The sequence below is a fragment of the Dysidea avara genome, chromosome 7 (genome assembly GCF_963678975.1).
Source record: "Dysidea avara chromosome 7, odDysAvar1.4, whole genome shotgun sequence".
Classification (NCBI taxonomy): Eukaryota; Metazoa; Porifera; class Demospongiae; order Dictyoceratida; family Dysideidae; genus Dysidea; species Dysidea avara.
The window spans coordinates 30,452,430-30,458,855 of record NC_089278.1 but is presented as its reverse complement, the minus strand read 5'-3'; positions in this window follow the sequence as shown (position 1 = coordinate 30,458,855).

The window sequence follows — 6,426 nt, the reverse complement described above, 5'->3', positions numbered from 1 at the left end:
ATCAGCAGATGTCATAATACACTCTTTTAATTCCTGCCACTCTTCCACCAACTCTTCCTTGTTATATCGGAGTTGAAATGAATATTGTTTAAGAGATTGCTGGTATCTGTCGCTTACTTTCTGACTTTTTAGGAGGTGGACTGCCAAAGGTACACGAATGATACTTTTCTGCTTTCTAGAAAAATTCCTTTCATGACCAAATATTGGCTGTCCAACAGCAAGCACTCCTGTACACTCTTACGTACATCAGTACACAACTGTATTTGATCTCTTCTCATCATCACATAATCAATCGTATGTGCCTGCTTAGTGGCATGGTGTATCCATACATGCACTCAAATATATTAGTGTCTTCTCAAACCAGGTGTTCATGATGGCAGTCAAATCATTGACAGCATACAGGTCCAGGAGCTGTTCATATAGCTTTGATTTATTACAGGTGCTAATCCCCTACAGTCCTCTAACCTCCCTCCAGACATCATCTTCAGATTCCCTTTTCACCATTCAAGCATTAAAGCCACTTAGCACCATCACAATATCACCAACAAGGAAGGGTATTTAAAGATCATCAACAACCTTTACCTTAACACCCAGAGGAGCCTTGGCTGTGTGAACAACCATTGATATCAGTGGTAGTTACCTACTACTAGTCCATCTAGATCCTCCACATTGTCTATTCCATACTGCACAATCTGCAGCTGAGCTGTCACTATCTCATAACTGACAGCTTCTCAAGTCTTGCCAGCATATACTAACATTCTGATCAATCACAATGTCTACACTTTCAATTCTTATGAGTGATCCACCATCACCAAGCAAAGTGTGCCCTAAGTGTAATGAAGTAAATCCATCTGCATTCCAAACATTCTGTCTTACTAGCAACTGCCAACTTCTTCAACTCCTTGACCAAAAAACAAAAAAATCTAATTTATATTAGGACCTGTGGATGGTAGATGGCAAAATTGGGATTAGGTCTGACCTACAGACCCTTTGATCATCTCCAGCATTCTCCACTAGAGTGCAGATGTTACAAGTAGCAAATGAGATGGACCCAGAGTAAAAACTGTGCCCCAAGAATAAGTTAAACCCTCTAGTCATACTTGTGCAAAAACACAACAAACTTAACCTCAAGTTGCAAGCTTGAAGCAAGCAAACCGCCTTAAAGAACTGAATTATTCCACATGTTCTTAAATGCAGCCATCAGCATTCACAAGCAACTTATGTTGTTGCCCAGGAACCACACCACAAGGAGGTGCTGACATGGTTCCCATACATACACCATACAAGCATGTACGCCCAAGTATACACAAGCGTATACATAGCTAGTACCTGTTTATATATTTGTGTACAATCTGTTGGGTCAACTACTAATTTTATAGCTGTATGTATAAGGTTATTCATTGTGTATACTTGTATATCTGTATAACACTTGGTCCTATACCAGCTCAATATGGGTGGTACATACATAGAATGTTATTGAGGTAATACTGTGTACTGCACTCACATCAATGCAAAATGTGGAAACTGAATTTCTTAAGAACTCATCATGATGTATAACTTGCGTAACATCCTGCTGGTATAGCTGTGGAAATTCCTTTGGTTTCCTATACATATTTTACCAAAGAGAAATGGCAAGTAGCATGCAGTTATATATAGCTATAATAAAGTACTGGAACGATATATTTAGTAACCTGTCTTTGTAAGTGTTTTCTATAATCAACCTGTACATTATACATTTGTATTTGAAAGGCCCACTGTTGTACTAGATCTCTAGTAATATTTATACAATTACAACATGATCAGATGAACAGCCACAATTTCATCTCTCAGCTGTATATAAATGAAAAAAAATTACTAGAATTTAGTGAAACCCTTTGAATAAAGGCACTTACATACATTGACCATACCTTTCCTATTAAGCAGTAGACAAGGTAGCACAAATTCGAGCTAATGACTGAAGCAACTCATATGTAATTCAAATTCAGTAGTAGAGTTTATAAAGAACAAGTTTTTGTTACAAACTGGAAATCCATGGCCTGTGGACATACATGTAATGTTAAACATACAGGAACTCCAGCACTACCTCGCATCATTGTAACAATATTAAAGTACTTTCAATAATACTGTCATGCAGTAGCTACAAAGTAACACTATTGCAGTCAGCATGTGACTGTATGTGACTGAAAAGTTCACACTGCAAGTTTGATTCATTGTAAATTAAAACTCTGAAACTGGGAACAGTATCAACCGATGCTTGAAGCTGATTTATTAATGTTTTATAACAGCCACAAAACCTTATATAGCTAATAAAACATGACACTCACCACCTTAATTACTAGTGTTAGAATTTCATAGGCAGGACCTGAAGAACATATGTATAGGCATGTGTACACAGGTGTATGTGTGTGTATACAGTACTTGTTTATATCTGGTGTATACTCAGTTTTGTGACACACCATTGGTATGCATAATTTATCACCTAACTCTAACCATAAACAGGCCCACTTTCTGAAATTCCTAGTCCATATACTGGTCAACTATAGATCTAATCTGTTGAGTTTTACTGTTCTCTTCAGCTATATGCAGGGTTATCCATCGTGTATACTTGCATATATACCTGTATACAGTAAAGATATCAGGAAACTTGGTCTTATATCATGTCATGAGTAGAACTATATACTGTATAGGTATGTGATAGAGCTCACTGGGTGGATGGGTGATGCTGGCATACATACAATGTAATACTGTCCATACTCACGTTAATGTGAAGTAATGGAAGGCCAGCTGTGAATTTCTTAAGAACTCTCCATGATGTATAACTTGTGTAACATCGATGTATGGCTGTGGAAATTCCTTTGGTTTCCTATACATATTTTACCAAAGAGAAATAGCAAGTTACATATATATAGTTATAATAAGGTACTTGTTACATTTAGTAACTGGTCCTACAGCCTGTTTAAAGTTGTTACAGAAAGTGTGTTTGAAAAGGTGGAGAAAGGAGAAAAAATCCATGACTAGACCTGGGCAGCCTAGAATCTGCAGCCATCTGATTAACGCTTGAACGCTTACAGGAGTCTGCGATGTTTTCTCCTTGTCAATTTCATGTATATGTATCCAAGGAACTCTAGAGAGTGACGTATTATCTCAAAGTACCCCATGTGGAACCAAATGGAATATCTCCTTTCTCCACCTTTTCAAACACACTTTCTGTAACAACTTTAAATAGGCTGCAGGAAGTCCTACAGACCTTCAGCAAAGCCTTAATAAATAAAAATTTTGAGCTCTCTAGCTACACACCCTGTACATTGTACTCAAAAGGCCCCACTGTTGTACTACATTATAATATTATGCAAGAAGTTAGATCTCTAGTGGACAGTCACAATATAATCTCTACAGTTTTACATAAGTAAAAAACAACTTACTAGAATAAATGGAATGCAGTGAAGCTATTTAATAAAGGCACTTATGTACATTGATCATAATTTTTCTCACCCTATTGAGCAGGTGAGTCCAGTAGACAAGGCAGCACAAATTCCAGCTAATGACCAATATGTAAAACAAGTTCAGTAGTAGATTGTTATACATATACAGAGAATAAGTTTTGGTCAAACCTACAGATACTGCAAGTACCATTGCAGTCAGTATTTGACCAAGTATAATACAGTCAAAATATTCACAATATCATTTGATTCATTTATCATTGTAAATTAAAACTCTGAAACTGGGAATACCAACCAATGCTTGAAGAATGACAGCGATGAATGAAACATGACACTTACCACTGTAGTTATTACCTCAAAATGTGAGTGTTACTATTTCTTAGGCATGACATGAAGAATTAACATATAGTACTCTACAGGAGACCTTGTCTCTGAATTTTTTTTGTGCTAACTGCATACAGCTGCAGAAACCATATACAGCACAAATAACCACAAGTTTATTGTGCACGCTTGATACCATTGTCTATAGTATTGTGTGGAAATGTGACGTTCATATCTGTATTTGTCCTTATCAGTGCTTTACTCTCTTATGACATTATTTCTATTTTTTGTGCATAACATAATTTCATACATCAAATAATTTGATAGAATAATCACCACAATGCCGCTATTAAGAATCGCGCAAGTTTTTGCCGTGTTGTAAAACTGGTATCCGTTTATATAGTGCTAACTATCTCATGGGCACACTGAGTCTATATACTAGCAATTGTTTTATAACTAAGTGAATGCAAGGGACAAGCTTACTTCATAGCAATCTAGTCTTGTTGCTTGTAAGGACAGTACTGACAGTTTGTAGACCTTCTACAATGTATATATACCTCAATTGCAATATTTTGCAACCATAACAGCTAGAAAGCCTAAATATATATGCTTATTTAATCTAGTTTGGGGGTGTTAGGCACAAACCAGACAATATAATTTATATAAACACACAGGAGCATGACACTCAAATGCTGTATAAAGTTATACATACCAGTCAAAATAAAGGTTGACAGGCCAGAGTTACATCTGTACTGTGCAAGTCTCTTAAGAGTCTGTTTAGCTACATGGGTTATAGGGAGATGAACGTACAACATTCAGGCAAGTAATGTGATACCATCACAGCTCAATTCTCATATGGTGGGGTGAGTCTTAAAATGAAATGCAATTGTTCCTTTGTATTTATGGACGTCATTATTATGACAATTAACTTTAGGACAACTGATGGCTGTCACCTATGACTTAGTTATTTGTGCATAAAACTACTCTATAAAAATCAGTCTGTGCTCTACCCTGGCACACCCCCTTGCCAAACCTTGGATTTGCCCTTGAACTCCAACTAACTAAATTTGGTGTCACAATCCTCTAATTTCATTGCTTCCAGCCATTTATTGTCAAGGATCAATGTTGATAAAGCTTATTTTGCCTAATGTTTACCACACTTGTGGTATTGTTTGCCCACAATGACTTCACCAAGTATTATGGCAACCATATCATCTTTGTAATAGTCAAACCCTAGGTAACACTGTTTACAGATCAATTAACCTATATACACTACAAGTACATGGGATATGTGCACACACCCTAAAACACCATAGAAACAAACCAACATCTGAAACATTTATAAGACAGGAAGTTTTAGCTACATTGTATATGTATGTACACACATAATAAAGACTAGCTATAATATCATGTCTAGCAGACTTGAACACTACAATATACTTTGTCACCTGATAGCTATATGCCACATTATTACATGAGTATGCAAGAAGTTCCCATTTAGCACTTTGCTGAATTTGTCTCCTCGTTCTCTTTACAAATGTGTGCACTGAGCAGTTGAATTATGACCAAATGCACTACTTTTGTGATACATCATCTTGTGGTTCAGTCTGTTTTACTGTCATTTATCATCATCAACACTGACATGGACAGATAACCATGCAGGTGATCGTGAAGGGTAAAGCTGTATGTTTGCTTGTCATTAGTCAATTTCTAACCAGATCACACTACCATAGTGTAAAGTAAAATATCATTAGCAAAATTCGGTGCACATGGCAACCTATCTACTCTACATGCCATGCTGTAATTGTCTTACAAAACCAAATTGACTACTTTGTACACTAACTACCTCATGTGAATTCCCAGACACACAACTACATAATTGCAAATCAAACACATACGACTTAGAACTGAACTTAATCACAGGATCCGTTAACAAAAATTGCTCACCTAGGAAATTTGGCAGCTACCTGTTATGTCTGCATGTAACTCTCAATTCTGTAATTCAGGTCATTTTTTATTTAACAAGACTTTACAGTGCTGAACGTTTGTATAGGACACCTGGTCCTACAACCATGTATACTATTAAATTACAGGTACTACAAGGCATTGTGTATGAGGGGCTTCTGCTGTGCATCTATTAGTTATCTAATGATCATTAATGTGGTTTTCATGTATCAAATATCTCTATATACATTAATTTTAGGTACAAGCATTAATGTGGTACCCCTGAAGGAATATCTTCATATGCAATATGCCATTTGCAGTGATGCCACGTGGAGAACAACTTATAGGCATACCAATTTGCTGTTCACATACATTCATGCATCCCCTTTATAACATATAGTATAGTAATAATCAGTGTTGGGAGTAACGCGTTACTTATGTAACGCGTTACGTAATATTATTACTTTTGTGGTAACAAAGTAATATAACGAAATACGCTATGAAAACAGGTAATATAATGCAAGATACTTTACTTACAAACGTAACGCGTTACTTAAGTAATATAATTACTGTAACGAGTCTAATATGATGTAATATTATTACTAAAAGTAACGAAGTTACTGATCTCATTAGTAATCCTCTGAGTAACGCCTAACCACAACGAAGTAACGAGGCCTACTGAATGAAGCTTATTCACTAGCTTCTTACTTATAACCAAGAT